The sequence below is a fragment of the Scyliorhinus canicula genome, chromosome 2, assembly GCF_902713615.1.
Source record: "Scyliorhinus canicula chromosome 2, sScyCan1.1, whole genome shotgun sequence".
NCBI lineage: Eukaryota > Metazoa > Chordata > Chondrichthyes > Carcharhiniformes > Scyliorhinidae > Scyliorhinus > Scyliorhinus canicula.
In genome coordinates this window covers 177,106,711-177,123,691 of record NC_052147.1, presented here as the reverse complement: position 1 = coordinate 177,123,691, position 16,981 = coordinate 177,106,711, and positions in this window count along the sequence as shown.

Below are 16,981 nucleotides of genomic sequence, written 5' to 3'. Positions count from 1 at the left end.
GGGAGGCAACACACCATCCTGGAGTCTTTTTCACAACCACAGAAGCGCCTATCTGTGCCCCTGACTATAATGGCTCTTATGACTATTGCTCTTCTGCACTTTGATCCTCCCAGCTGAACAACAGAGCCAGAGGTGGTCCCACTGCTCTGGCCACTGCTGTTGTTTTCCCCCGATAGAGCATCTCCCCCAGTGAATAGTTATGGTCCCAATACTGACCCCTGCGGAACATCACTAGTCACCAACTGCCATCCTGAAAAAGACCCCATTATCCCCACCCTCTGCCTTTTACCAGTCAGCCAATCATCTATCCATGCCAGTACCTTGCCCCTAACACCAAGGACTCTTACATTATTTAGCAGCCTCCTGTAAAGCACCTTGTCAAATGCCTTCCGGCAATGCAACTAGATCATGTTCACTGGTTCTCCTTTGTCCAACTTCCTTGTTACCTCCTCAAAGAACTTTAACGGATGTCAGACATGACCTCCCCTTGACAAAGCCATGCTGACTCAGTTCTATTTTACCATGCACTTCCAAGTACTACCGGCCTATAATTTCCCGTCTTCTGCCTCATTCCCTTCTTAAACACTGGTGTTACATTAGCCACTTTCCAGTCCTCTGGGACCCTTACTGCCTCCAGTGATTCCTGAAAGATCATCACCACTGCCTCCAGTATCTCCTCAGCTATCTCCTTCAGAATGCTGGGTGTAGTCCATCTGGTCCAGGTTATTTATCCAACTTCAGATTTCAGTTTCCCCAAAATCTTCTCCTTAGTGATGGCCACTACACTCACCTCTGCCCCCGATTCTCCTTTTGATTTGATTTATTATTGTCACATGTATTAGTATACAGTGAAAGGTATTGTTTCCTGCATGCTGTACAAACAATGCATACCGTACATAGGGAAGGAAGGAGTGACTGCAGAATATAATGTTACAGTTATAGCAAAGTGTAGAGAAAAGATCAACTTAACACGAGGTCCATTCAAAAGTCTGATGGCAGTAGGGAAGAAGCTGTTCTTGAGTCGGTTGGTACGTGACCTCAAACTTTGGTATCTTTTTCCTGACGGAAGGAGGTGGAAGAGATTATGTCCGGGGTGCGTGGGGTCCTTAATTTTGCTGGCTGTCTTTCAGAGGCAGTGGGAATTATAGATAGAGTCAATGGATGGGAGGCTGGTTTGCATGATGGACTGGGCTACATTCACGACCTTTTGTAGTTTTGTGCGGTCTTGGGCAGAGCAGGTACCATACCAAGCTGTGATACAACCAGAAAGAATGCTTTCTATGGTGCATCTGTGGAAGTTGGTGAGGGTCGTAGCTGACATGCCAAATTTCCTTAGTCTTCTGAGAAAGTAGTCGTTGGTGTGCTTTCTTAACTATATTGTCGGCATGGCGGGACCAAGACAGGCTGTTGGTGATCTGTACTCCTAAAATCTTGAAGCTCTTGACCCTTTCTACTTCGTTCCCATTGATGGAGACAGGGGCATGTTCTCCACCTCGCTTCCTGAAGTCGATGATAATCTCCTTCGTTTTGTTGACATTGAGGGAGAGATTATTGTCGTCGCACCAGTTCACCAGATAATTTATCTCATTCCTATACTCTGTCTCATGATTGTTTGAAATCCGACCCACTACTGGGTCATCAACAAATTTGAAAATCGAGTTGGAGGGGAATTTGGCCACACAGTCAAAGGTGTATAAGGAGTATAGTAGGGGGCTGAGGACACAGCCTTGTGGGGAACCGGTGTTGAAGATGATCGTGAAGGAGGAGTTGTTGCCTAGCTTTACTGATTGTGGCCTGTGGGTTAGAAAGTTCAGGATCCAGTCGCAGAGGGAGGAGCTGAGGTCAAGGCCACGGAGTTTGGAGATGAGTTTCGTAGGAATTATGGTGTTGAAGGCTGAGCTGTAGTCGATAAATAGGAGTCTGACATAGGTGTCTTTGTTATCTAGGTGTTCCAGGAACGAATGCAGGGCCATGGAGATGGCGCCTGCTGTGGACCTGTAGCAGCGGTAGGCGAACTGTAGTGAATCAAGGCAATCCGGGAGGCTGGAGTTGATTCGTGCCATGACTAACCTTTCGAAGCACTTCATGATGATGGATGTCAGAGCCACTGGACGATAGTCATTAAGGCACGCTGCTTGACTTTGTTTTGGTACAGGGATGATGATCATCTTCTTGAAGCAGATAGGGACCTCGATTGTTGTAAAGAGAGGTTGAAGATGTCTGCGAATACCCCCGCCAGCTGATCCGCGCAAGACCTGAGTGCTCGTCCGGGTACCCCTTCCGGGCCAGTGGCTTTCCATGGGTTGACCTTCGAGAAGGCTGCTCTGACGTCTGCAGTGGTGATCTCAGATACAAGTTCATCCACAGCTTCTGGGATGGAGGGCTCGCTCTCACTGACCTCTTGCTCAAAGCGGGCATAGAATGCGTTGAGCTCATCAGGGAGGGGTGCGTTAGAGCCGACGATTTTACATGCCTTCATCATGTAGCCCAATATGTCTTGCAGACCTTGCCATAGACGGCAGGGATCCGTGCGGCGAGCCTGGGACACGAGCTTGGTCTGGTACTGTCTTTTGGCATCTTTGATGGATTTGATAGATCCCCGGACAGGCGCTGGAATGTGGCGACTAGGGGCTTTTCACAGTAACTTCATTGAAGCCTACTCGTGACAATAAGCGATTTTCACTTCATTTTTCATTTCATTTCATTTCTTTAGATCATATCTGGCGTTCTTGTAGATCAGGGTCGCCTGACTTGAACGCCTCAGACCTAGACTTCAGCAGTGGATATCCCTGTTCATCTAGGGTTTCCGGTTGGGTAACACGCGGATTTGCTTCTTTGGCACACAGTCTTCTACACACTTACTAATGAAGTCAGTTACTGTAGAGGTGTACTCGTTCAGGCTGGTCGCAGAGTTTTTAAATACTGACCAGTCCACTGACTCTAAGCAGTCCCGTATGTGGTGATTTGCATCACTGTAGATACACAAGGGGTTAATGTAAGTACACGTAGACTAGCTGGACACCAGAGGGAGCACCAGAGACATGGCACACAGACACTCAATCAATAAGTCAGTAAGATAGGACACGACCAACGGGCATTCACGATACACACAAGAGGTGACACTACCACAGGGGGGGCATTACAACAACCCATATATAAAGGACACAGCACACATGATCTTCCTCTTTCCAGTGGGGACACTAAGTGAGTACAGACACAAGGTTGATTCAACATTACACCCACCACGTGGATTGTAGCAGACTGGTTTGTCAGTCTGAGTAGCTACAGAAGGATTAACAGTAGTGGCGAACCCGAGTAGGAGAATTGTAAATAGTTCAATAAACGTGTTGAAGTTATCTCCACGTCTGAACCTTCCTTTGTCAGAGTACACATCAAGGAAGTTGCTTATGCTACGCCAAGAGCATAACAAGACATGGTACCAGTGAGTAACTGTCTCAATCCATATAGCTACAACTCAGCAAACAGTGACAACCAGCAACAACACCCAGGCAAGATGATCAAGATCCCGGTTCCGCAGCGGCTCAAGTGCCACAGCAATCTCCGCGAAAACTGGCGTGCACAACAAGGAAGCCGCTTATGCTATGCCAAGAGCATAACAAAACACTGTAGGAGATCATCCGATTCCTCAGACCAACAATGCACAACTTTCTTTGATGGATTCTCCCGCTTCAGTTTTTGCTTATAAGCAGGGAGCAGGAGCACAGCCTTCTCGCCAGATTTGCCAAAGTGTGGGTGGGCGATAGAGCGGTAGGTGTGGTGATATAACCACTGTAGTGATGTGTACTTGCCGTAGGGGGATGTATGCCTGTACCTGTAATACAGGTTCCTCCGGTAAGCCCCTACTGGCTAGCTCCGCCCACAGGGAGCTTGGGTATAAATATGCGTGTGAGTCACTCAGACCTTAGTCTACAGTTGCAGATGGAGGAATAGCATCGCACAGCAATAAAACCTCTATTGTACTACTCTCTCGTCTTTGAGTATAATTGTTAACGCTACAATTTATTGCTGTATGATTTTCCGTTCACCATGGACATCAGAATCAAGCCTGACCGTCTGCAGCTGGATCCGCAGTCGCCTCACGCCAGGAAAGACTTTGTTCACTGGCTTGCAGTCTTTGAGGCCTACATCTCTTCAGTGGACCCTCCCCCGACGGGGGCTCACAAAAAGCAACTTCTGTACTCCAGACTTAGCTCCAGTGTCTTTCCGCTAATTCGAAATGCGACTGACTACGCCAGAGCTAGGGAACTGCTCAAGGAGAACTATGCACAGTCACTAACACCCTGCTTGCGAGGCATCAACTCTCTACTCACGTCCAGCAGCCGGGTGAGTCGATTGAGGACTTCTGGAGGGCCCTCATACCTCTGTTACGCGACAGCGACTGCCGGGCCCTCACAGCCACGGAGCACTCTGACTTACTCATGCGCGATGCCTTTGTTACAGGCATTGCATTAGACCCGATCCAACAACGACTGCTAGAAGGGGCCGCCCCCGACCTTGCGGCCGCAAAGACTCCCGTAGTCCGCGATCTTACTCCGCTAGCCACTCGGCCCACCCGTCCTACCCCTCGTGGACCCCGCAAACGGCCCCCCAGGACCACCCGTCCTACCCCTCGTGGACCCCGCAAACGGCACCCCAGCAGCCGCCCCCGCGCACTATGCCTGCGCTGCCCGCCGCACCGCGCTCCCTGGGGGTCACCACTGTTACTTCTGCGGTCAGCAGAAGCACCCCCGCCAGCGCTGCCTGGCCCACACCGCGACCTGCAAAGCTTGTGGCAAGGAAGGCCACTTTGCAGCGGTGTGTCAGTCCCGGACGGTTGCCGCTATCGCGCCCCCGGTCCCCTCGCCTCAGCCGCTCGCTCAATGGGCTCCGCCGTCCGCTTCCCCTGACCCCACGTGCGATCAGTGGGCGCCGCCATCTTTCGCCGCCCCAGCCACGTGCGCTCCATGGGCGCCGCCATCTTCATCCACCACCGCCATGTGCGTTCCATGGGTGCCGCCATTTTGTCCCGACCCCACAATGTGCGCTCCATGGGCACCGCCATTTTACCCACAGGTACTCCAGATGCCGCCATTTTGTCCTCCCCCCAGGACGGGGCCACGGGACACGGGTCACTACCGCTCCTCGTCGGACTTCATCTGACTCGACCGCCGATCGCCCGCTACTCGCCTCTGTTACGCTCGACCAGTCCCGTCCTCGCAACCTGGCACCCTCTTCCACATCGGTGCTGGTCAACGGCCATCTGACCTCCTGCCTCATCGACTCCGGGAGCACCGAGAGCTTTGTCCACCCGGACACGGTAAGGCGCTATTCCCTTGCGGTCCATCCCGCCAACCGGCAGATCTCTCTCGCCTCCGAGTCCCACTCTGTCCCGATCCAGGGTTTCTGCCTGGTTAAACTTACTGTACAGGGTGTGGAATTCGACCGTTTCCGTCTGTACATTCTCCCCAACCTCTGTGCGTCACTCTTACTAGGCCTGGATTTCCAGCGCAATCTCCAGAGCCTCATCCTCAAATTCGGCGGACCCCTACCTCCCCTCACTGTTTGCGGCCTCGCGACCCTCAAGGTCGAGCCTTCCTCACTCTTTGCCAATCTGACCGCAGATTGCAAGCCCGTTGCCACCCGGAGCAGACGGTACAGCACCCAGGACAAGGCCTTCATCAGGTCCGAAGTCCAGGGACTGCTTCGGGAGGGTATCATCGAGGCCAGCAACAGTCCTTGGAGAGCCCAGGTGGTAGTGGTTAAGACCGGGGAGAAGCACAGGATGGTCGTGGACTACAACCAGACCATCAACCGGTACACGCAGCTCGACCTGTACCCCCTCCCCCGCATTTCTGTTATGGTCAATCAGATTGCACAGTACCGGGTCTTCTCAACTATTGACCTGAAATCCGCCTACCACCAGCTCCCCATCCGTAAATCGGACCGTCCCTACACTGCCTTCGAGGCAGATGGTCGTCTGTACCAATTTCTTACGGTTCCCTTCGGCGTCACAAATGGAGTCTCGGTATTTCAACGAGAAATGGGCCGAATGGTTGGCCGGTACGGACTGCAGGCCACCTTCCCGTACCTCGACAATGTCACCATCTGCGGCCATGACCAGCAGGACCATGATGCCAACCTTTCTAAATTCCTCCACACCGCATCGCTCCTTAATCTCACATACAACAAGGAGAAATGCGTGTTCCGCACAGACCGCTTAGCCATCCTCGGCTACATTGTCCAAAACGGACTACTGGGGCCCGATCCCGACCGTATGCGCCCCCTCATGGAGCTCCCCCTCCCCCACTGCCCCATGACCCTCAAACGCTGCCTTGGGTTATTTTTTTATTACGCCCAGTGGGTCCCACAATACGCGGAAAAGGCCCGCCCACTTATCCAGTCCACACATTTTCCCCTCTCGGCCGAGGCACAACAGGCCTTCGTCCGCATTCGATCTGACATAGCCAGGGCCGGGATGCACGCAGTAGACGAGACACTTCCTTTCCAAGTAGAAAGCGACACTTCAGATGTCGCACTTGCCGCCACGCTGAATCAGGCAGGCAGACCCGTGGCATTCTTTTCACGCGTCCGAAATTCGGCATTCCTCTGTTGAAAAGGAGGCCCAGGCAATCGTTGAAGAGGTGCGGCACTGGAGGCATTACCTGGCCGGCAGGAGATTCACTCTCCTCACTGACCAACGGTCGGTAGCCTTCATGTTCAACAACACGCAGCGGGGCAAGATCAAGAATGACAAAATCTTGCGGTGGAGAATCGAGCTCTCCACCTTCAACTACGAGATCTTGTATCGCCCCGGCAAGCTCAACGAGCCCCCAGACGCCCTCTCCCGAGGTACATGTGCCAGCGCACAAGTGAACCAGCTCCGTGCCTTGCACGACGGCCTTTGCCATCAAAGCCCGCAATCTATCCCACTCTGTCGAGGAAGTACCGACAGTCACCGAGACTGCCAGATCTGTGCCGAGTGCAAGCCGCACTTCTACCGGCCAGATCGTGCGCGCCTGGTGAAAGCGTGCCGCCGCTTTGAACGCTTCAGCGTGGACTTCAAAGGGCCCCTCCCCTCCACCGACCGCAACACTACATCCTTAGTGTGGTCGATGAATTTTCTAGGTTCCCCTTCGCCATCCCATGCCCGGATATGACGTCTGCCACCGTCACCAAGGCCCTGGATTCCATTTTCTCCCTGTTCGGTTTCCCCGACTACATCCACAGCAACAGGGGATCCTCATTCATGAGCGATGAGCAGCGTCAGTTCCTGCTCAGCAGGGGTATCGCCTCCAGCAGGACGACCAGCTACAACCCCCGGGGAAACGGGCAGGTAGAATGGGACGGTATGGAGGGCCGTCCAGCTGGCCCTATGGTCCAGGAACTTCCCAACCGCTCGCTGGCAGCAGGTCCTCCCTGACACGCTCCATTCCATTTGGTTGCTACTGTGCACCGCAACTAACAGTACACCCCATGAACATGTTTTTGCTTTCCCTCAGAAGTCTACATCCAGGATGTTGCTCTCGACGTGGCTCACGACTCCGGGCCCAGTCCTTCTCCGTAGGCATGTCCGGCACCACAAGTAGGAACCCCTGGTGGACAAAGTACGCCTTCTCCACACCAACCCTCAGTATGCCCACGTGGAGTACCCCGACGGCCACCAGGACACAGTCTCACTCTGGGACCTGGCTCCCTCAGGTGCCGATCCCATGCCCACGCCCCCTTTTCCCCCCGCGCCACCCTCCTTTATCCCGGCGCCCCCCTATTCGTCCCCACCAGGTCCATCCCTCGTCCCCCTGCCCATACTGGAGGACACGGAAGATTTTGGCTCGCTCTCGGAAGATTTCGGCTCGGTCTCGGAGTCATCCCGCCAGCAGCCAGCACCAACACCGGCAGCAGCTGCACCGACGTCGCCACCACAGCTACGCCAATCACAGCGGAATATTCGACCGCCAGTTCGGCTCAACCTGTGACCTGCTGACCGGATGGACTCTTGGTTTTCTTTGTTTGGACCCTCTTGTAAATAGCTCATCCTTTGTATTATAGTTACATGTCACCCCTGCCGGACTCATTTTTTTTTTTTACAGGGGATGAATGTGGTGATAACCACTGTAGATATGTGTACTGCAGTAGGGGGATGTATGCCTGTACCTGTAATACAGGTTCCTCCGGTAAGCCCCTGCCGGCTAGCTCCGCCCACAGGGAGCATGTGTATAAATATGCGTGTGAGTCACCCAGACCTTAGTCTACAGTTGCAGATGGAGGAATAGCATCGCACAGCATTAAAGCCTCTATTGTACTACTCTCTCGTCTTTGAGTATAATTGTTAGCGCTACAGTAGGCATGTTTGATATTTGTGCAGCAGTGGTCCAGGATCTTTGGGCCTCTGGTGGAACAGGTAACGTGTCGGTGGTAACTAGGTAGTATGCTCTTGAGCTTGGCCTGATTGAAGTCCCCAGCCACAATGAACACAATGAAGGCCTCGGGATGTTTCATTTCAAGGCTTTTTGTGGTGGTGAATATTTCGTCCAGTGCGATTTTCACATTCGCATGGGGTGGGATGTGAACTGCCGCCAGGATAACGGAGCAGAACTCCCGCGGAAGGTAGAAGGGGTGGCATTTTAGTGTCAGGTATTCCAGGTCCAGGGAGCAGAAACTCACCAATGTTTGCTACATCTAGGCACTAGGAGGAGTTGATTAAAACCTGGAGTTCTGGTATCCCACTCATGTTTTCCACTGTGAAGACTGATGCAAAGTACCTGTTCAGTTCTTCTGTCATTTCTTTGTTCCCCATTACTACTTATCCAGCCTCATTTTCCCATGGTCCAATGTCCATTCTTGCCTCTCTCTTACCTTTCATATATCAAAAAAACTCTTGCAACTTTTTTTTTTTAAATATTACTATTTGCACACAAATTTCATCCCTTTTTGTTTTTCCAGTTATCCTCTGCTCGCTTTTAAAGGCTTCCTAATCCTCTGGCTTCCCACTAATCCTCGCCACATTGAAGGCTTTTTCTTTTGCTTTTATGCTTCCTCTCACTTCCCTTGTCAGCCATGTTTGCCTCACCCTTCACTTAACATGTCAACTCCTCCTTGGGATGAATTTCTGTTGTTCCTCCCAAATAACCCACAAAAATCCTGCCATTGAAAGAGAAAATGCTGGAAAATGTCAGCAAGTCTGGCAATTCCCTGCAGATCCCTACAGATGCTGCCAGACTTGCTGAGATTTTCCGGCATTTTCTCTTTTGTTTCAGATTTCAGCATCCACAGTAATTTACTAAAATCCTGCTATTGGTGTCAGACTGGCTTCCCTGCTTGGTTCCACTTCCAATTAACTGTCCAGCTCCTCCCTCGTTTATTATCTTTATTCAATTGTAAAACCTTTGCATCTGACTCCAGCTTCTCCCTCTCAAACTGCAGGGTAAATTCTATCATATTGTGGTCACTGTCCCCCTTTTAAAAGGAAGCTTATAAAAGCAAGCAGAGGACAACTGGAAAAGCAATAAGGTGGGAGAAGACATTTCAGGGATCTGTTATAACCCCAGGGGAGGTCCCGAGATCAGGACTATACAGTTTCCCATGAGTTCCCCAGAATATAAACTGTCCATTTTAAGGGGGCGGGTATTTCCCTTAACAGGGAGAGCCCCAACTCACATACAAATCTAGACCTGGGTGCAGATTGGGAAAGGAGACCCTTAGGGGAGTGCAGTAGTGTTGGATTTGCATCATAATAAACAGTGTTCATTAATTTCTACCTGTCGTCCATGTGTCCTGCTTACCGTGGATTCAATACTGGCGATGAGGATTCAGTGGTGCTGCCATCGAAACCGGTTGCTACGCACTCAGTCCATCTCATCTAGGGCTTGGGAGGCCCCTCTGCTGACTGCTAAAATGCCACATATAATGAAGCTGGAGTCATTTAACACCGGTACAGACAATTGGGGACAATACGTGAAACACATTTTTCAAAAATGACCAACGGGGGCTGCAGCAGGCTACAGGAACCAGGGGAACAGGAGACCCAGTGAGGATCTAACTGCCCACTGGCCCACCAGGCCCGAATGCCCCCCCCCCCCCCCCAACGTGACAGGGCTTACTATGTGTAAGAATACAAGAGCACCTTCCAGCAGTTGCATTGCTTGTCTGCACCAGGAGTGCCACCCATCGAGATGTCTCTGCAAATTAATGGACACCCCATCTGCATGGAACTCGACACTGGGGCGACAGTGTCTGTAGTCCATTGGCGTACGTTTGACCAAATTCAGACTGGCCTTCAATCAGTGACTCTGCTGGACACCAATGTGTGGTTGGCCACTTATACAGTTGAACCGCTGGCAATAGCGGACACTCCAACTGTTCTGGTTGAGTATGATCAGCAATCCACAACTCTTCCTCAGGTGGTGGTCCACGGGAGCCGTCCGAGCTTGCTGGGGCGTGACTTGTTACGTCACCTATAGTTAGATTGGTGGCATGAATGCCACATGCACCTACATGGATTCTGACCAGATTTCCACGGTATTCCAGGATGGCTTGGGCACCATAAAAGGGGCAGTGGCCCAAATAAGCTTGGACCAGATGGCTCAACCATGCTGCTTCCATGCCCAAGCTGTTCTTTAAGCCCTACGACCCAAGGTAGACGCAGAATTGGACCAGATGGAGAGTTAAGGCATCATACACCCGGTGCAGTTCTCCGAATGGACGCCGCCAGTCATCCCGGTCATGAAACGTGACAGATCAGTGAGTTTCTGTGGGGCCTATAAGATAACAGTCAACCGTGTGTCTCAGCTGGACCACTACACTGTCCCTCGGATCAAGGATCTTTACGCAAAGCTGAGCATGGCAGCACGTTTACAAAACTCGACATGAGTGACGCTTACCTCCAGTTGGTCCCAGCACCCGAGTCCAGATGCTTCATAACCATGAACACACACTGTGGGCTAAATTAATGCTCCGGGGGCTAAAGCACGTAATGGAGAATATTTTGCATGGCCGTTTACCTGGATGATGTCCTGACCGCGGGCTCATCCGATCAGGAGCATCTGCGAAAGCTGGCAGAGGTACTGAGGTGTTTTGAGGAAGCCGGTGTCCACCTCCAGCGGGTGAAGTGCACTTTAAATGCTGCCAAGGTAATGTACCTCGGCTATCGAGTCGACCGCCATGGTTTGCACCCAGTGAAAGAAAAAGTACAGGCAATTCGGTAGGCCCCCATGCCAGATGACCTGATGGAACTCCGATCATTCCTCGGCCTAGTGAACTAATATGATAAGTTCCTCCCGAATCTGGCAACCATTTTGGCCCCCCTCCACCATCTGTTGAAGGAGCGGCCCCCCTCCACCATCTGTTGAAGGAGGGGCCCCCCTCCACCATCTGTTGAAGGAGGGGCCCCCCTCCACCATCTGTTGAAGGAGGGGCCCCCCTCCACCATCTGTTGAAGGAGGGGCCCCCCTCCACCATCTGTTGAAGGAGGGGCCCCCCTCCACCATCTGTTGAAGGAGAGACCCCCCTCCACCATCTGTTGAAGGAGGGGCCCCCCTCCACCATCTGTTGAAGGAGGGGCCCCCCTCCACCATCTGTTGAAGGAGGGGCCCCCCTCCACCATCTGTTGAAGGAGGGGCCCCCCTCCACCATCTGTTGAAGGAGGGGCCCCCCTCCACCATCTGTTGAAGGAGAGACCCCCCTCCACCATCTGTTGAAGGAGGGGCCCCCCTCCACCATCTGTTGAAGGAGAGACCCCCCTCCACCATCTGTTGAAGGAGGGGCACCGCTGGGAGTCGGCCCAGGAACAGCAGACGGTTTTCACCAGGGTGAATCAGCAGCTTTCCTCAGCAAGACTGCTAGCAGTGGGCAGCACGATAGCATTGTGGATAGCACAATAACTTCACTGCAGTGTTAATGTAAGCCTACTTGTGACAATGAAGATTATTAATTTTATTAATTAAAATTAACTCACTTTGACCCATCACAAACCTGTGATGCTTCTCTGTATCGCACAGGAGCAACGTCCACATCCATGGGTAAGTGTGCCGGTCTTTTGACCGTTTCGCCTGTGGATGCTTTTCAGGTGCAGACTGTGCGGTGTCAGGAGGCGTATATCGGATTGGGGAGCAGCATTTGCGTGATGAGCGTTGGGGTAGAGGCGGCGTTGCATGTGTGGCCATGAGAGCCTGAAAGGGTACCTCTGGAGGTGGTGAAACATTCATCTTGGTTTCAGAGTTGGAGGATATAATCAGTTTTAAGGCTGATTAAATTGTATATCATAAATTAAAAGAATTGGGCACTTTAAAAACCACAGTCTGCAGAAGCCTGCAGAATCCGAATATACAGAACTCAGACAAGCTGCTGGGGCCTGCCCGAAGCAGCTCTTGAATAACCCATCGAGTAATTATCATTGCTACTTGAGATTCACTGGTCTACTGTCCACAGTTCCTGATATCCCATCAAGTGATAGTCGCTCCTACTTAAGATGCATTGGCCTATTGTCCACAGTTCCTGATAACCCATCAAGTGATAGTCGCTCCTACTTAAGATGCATTGGCCTATTGTCCACAGTTCCTGATAACCCATCAAGCAATCATTGCTCCTCCTAGGGCAGGCTCAGGACCCATGCGTGTCCAAGATGAATATGTTAGCTCACAGCTACATTTGGTGGCCGGCATTGATGAGGACATTGAGCTGTTGGCCCAGCGCTGCGTTCAGTATCGGGCACACCAGAAGTTACCTCCTGCAGCCCGCTCCAACCTTGGGAATGGCCAGGTTGTCCGTGGTCTCACCTCCATATAGACTTTGCAGGCCCCTTTCAGGGCACAATGTTCCTCGGCTTTGTCAATGTCCACTCCCTAGTGGATGGAGGTACTCGAAATACAGGCAACGACGGTCCAGGTCACCAAAGAAAAGCCCCGGCACATTTTCAGCATGCATGGCATATCAGAGGTGCTGGTATCAGACAACGGTATGGCTTTCACGTGTGCAGTATTTGCAGCATTCGTGTCCGCCACTGGGATCAGTCATGTGAGGATGGTCCCGCACCATCCAGCTTCAAAAGGGCAGGCCGAGCGGGTGGTCCAAACTTTACAGCTTGGAATGAAGAAGCAGGTATTGGGTTCCTGGGAGACCCGCATTGATAGAATGTTATTCTGCTACCGGACGACCCTGAATGCCACGACAGGCATCTCTCCAGCTGAGATCTGGATGGGTCATCGCCTCCACACCCGGTTAAGTCTCGTCATTCCGGATATTGGTGTGAATGTCCGCCATGCTCAGGATCAAACCGAGGCAGTCGCAGGCCGTCGCAAACTGCTGCACGTGTTTGTCCCAGGAGACATGGTACAAGAGAGTAAAGAAATAGTCTAAAGAGAGTAAAGAAATAGTCTGGAATCCAACTTCAGGAACTGCAGCTAACATACAAGAAGTATGCTGGTTAAACCAAAAGCAAAAAGTAATAAAAAAGGTAACAAAATATCAGTGCTGAGGGACAGGTCATAGGGAGTAGCCCAATTAAGTGTTCTATATACAAATCCATGTAGTGTAAGGAATAAACTAGGTGAGCTGCAGGCGTAAATGTAAGTTGAGAATTATGACGTAGTTGCTATTTTCATAGAATTTACAGTGCAGAAGGAGGCCATTCGGCCCATTGAGTCCGTACCGGCCCTTGGAAAGAGCACCCTACCCAAGGTCCACACCTCCACCCTATCCTCATAACCCAGTAACCCCATCCAACGCTAAGGGCAATTTTGGACACTATGGGCAATTTAGCATGGCCAATGCACCTAACCCGCACATCTTTGGACTGTGGGAGGAAACCGGAGCACCCGGAGGAAACCCACGCACACACGGGTAGGATGTGCAGACTCCGCACAGACAGTGACCCAAGCCGGAATCGAACCTGGGACCCTGGAGCTGTGAAGCGATTGTGCTATCCACAATGCTACCATGCTGCCTATTAAAGAGACATGGCTGCAGGAGGTCGGCACTGGAACTAAATATACCTGGTTGTTAAGTTTACAGGAAGGATGGAAGATGGCAGCAGGGGTGGAGTGGTCTTACTAATTAGAAACACTATCACTTCAATGTTGAGGGAGGATATAACGAAGGGAAAGCATCTAGTGGAGACCATTTGGGTGGAACTGAGGAACTAAAAAGGAACTAAAGCTGTAATGGGTGTTGTATATCGATAGGGCAGCATGGCAGCATAGTGGTTAGCAGAGTTGCTTCACAGCTCCAGGGTCCCAGGTTCAATTCCCGGCTGGGTCACTGTCTGGGCGGAGTCTGTACGTTTGCCCCGTGTCTGCGTGGGCTTCCTCTGGGTGCTTCGGTTTCCTCCCACAGTCCAAAGATGTGTAGCTTGGGTGGATTGCCCTTAGTGTCCAAAAAATGTTAAGTGAGGGTTTCTCGGTTACGGGGATAGGGTAGATACATGGGCTTCAGTAGGGTGCTCTTTGTAAGGGCCGGTGCAGACTCGGTGGGCCGAATGGCCTCCTTCTCCACTGTAAATTATATTATTCTGTGACCCATTATGCTATGTCCCATTATTCTATGTCCTGAATTTCAGCGATGGAGTCACTTGGATCCCGGGCGTCCTGTTGGTGAAAACAAGACCCATTGCCTGACTGAATATAGGCATAGGACCTCGAGTATAGTCACCAGGTGGACCACCTCTGAAGCTGCATGCCAGATATTCTCGTCGATACTAGTTGATTCAGTCGTCCCAGCACCACTGTGTTCGCCACTGCCCCTCGGCCCCTTCCATCTCCAGATCTGCCGGCTGTCCAGGATCCAGGGGTTGATTTTGAGGATACCAAGATGCTGGTCAAGGAACTTCTTAGCTCCAACTCTGAAACCAAGATGAATGTTTCACCACCTCCAGAGGTACCCTTTCAGGCTCTCATGGTCGCACACACAACGCCGCCTCTACAGCAACGCTCATCACGCAAATGCTGCTCCCCAATCCGATATACGCCTCCTGACACCGCACAGTCTGCACCTGAAAAGCATCCACAGGCGAAACGGTCAAAAGACCGGCACACTTACCCATGGATGTGGACGTTGCTCCTGTCTTAAGAGGCAAAAGGAGTGTTATAACCCCAATGGAGGTCACGGGATCAGGACCATACGGTTTCCCATGACCCCCCCTGGAATATGAACTGGCCCTTTAAGGGGGATTGGCGTCCCCTTAACAGGAAGAACCCCAGCTCATATAAAAACCCGGCCGGGGTGCAGGTTGGCGAAGGAGGCAGGGGAGTAGAGGTTTGGATTGTATCGTAGTAAACCATGTTCATTAATTTCTCCCAATCTTCCATGCGGTTCAGCAGGTTCCTTGACCTGAAGTTCCTTGAACGAACACAGGAGATCCTGAAGGGGGAGAGTGAACAGCCAGAGGTCATAGTACACATAGGTACCAATAACATAGGTAGGAAGAGTGATGAGGTCCTGCAGAAGAAGTTCAAGGAGTTAGGCAGTAAGCTAAAAAGCAGGAACTCTAGCATTGTAATCTCAGGATTACTCCCTATGCAACATGCCAGTGAGGCTAGAAATAGGAGGATAGTGCAGCTAAACACGTGGCTAAACCAGTGGTGTAGGAGGGAGAGTTTCAGATTTACATAAGAGCATAAGAACTAGGAGCAGGAGTAGGCCATCTGGCCCCTCGAGCCTGCTCCGCCATTCAATTAGATCATGGCTGATCTTTTGTGGACTCAGCTCCACTTTCTGGCCCAAACACCATAACCCGAAATCCCTTTTTTCTTCAAAAAACTATCTATCTTTACCTTAAAAACATTTAATGAAGGAGCCTCAACTGCTTCACTGGGCAAGGAATTCCATAGATTCACAACCCTTTGGGTGAAGAAGTTCCTCCTAAACTCAGTCCTAAATCTACTTTCCCTTATTTTGAGGCTATGCCCCCTAGTTCTGCTTTCACCCGCCAGTGGAAACAACCTGCCCGCATCTATCCTATCTATTCTCTTCATAATTTTAAATGTTTCGATAAGATCCCCCCTCATCCTTCTAAATTCCAACGAGTACAGTCCCAGTCTACTCAACCTCTCTTCGTAATCCAACCCCTTCAGCTCTGGGATTAACCTCGTGAATCTCCTCTGCACACCCTCCAGTGCCAGTACATCCTTTCTCAAGTAAGGAGACCAAAACTGAACACAATACTCCAGGTGTGGCCTCACTAACACCTTATACAATTGCAGCATAACCTCCCTAGTCTTGAACTCCATCCCTCTAGCAATGAAGGACAAAATTCCATTTGCCTTCTTAATCACCTGTTGCACCTGTAAACCAACTTTCTGTGACTCATGCACCAGCACACCCAGGTCTCTCTGCACAGCAGCATGCTTTAATATTTTATTGTTTAAATAATAATCCCCTTTGCTGTTATTCCTACCAAAATGGATAACCTCACATTTGTCAACATTGTATTCCATTTGCCAGACCATTCACTTAACCTATTTCTCGACAATTTGGATCTCTTCCAGGCAGGTGGGGCCTGTAGAAGAAGGATGAGTTGCATCCAAACTCAAGGGGCACCAATATCCTGGCTGGGAGGTTTGCTAGTGTCATACGGAAGGAATAAACTAATATGGCAGAGGGGTGGGGATCAGAGCGTTAGCATAGCAGGTGTCATAACTGAAGGGGAAATAGAAAAAAAAACTAAGAGAACAACATCACCCTCAGGCAGAGCAAAAAAGGTGACAAGTGTGGGAAGGGAGGTGGTCAATGCAGGATTGAGGATGTTGTACCTTAATGCACGCAATATACGGAACAAAGTAAATGAGCTTGTTGTGCAGATTGAAATTGGCCAGTACGATGTTGTGGGCATCACAGAGACGTGGCTGCAAGGGGTTAGGGATTGGGAGCTAAATGGCCAAGGGTATGTGTCCTATTGAAAGGACAGGCAGATGGGCAAAGGGGGCGGGGTTGCATTGCTAGTAAGGAATGCAGTTAAATCGATAGCAAAGAGCAATATAGGATCAGAAGGCAT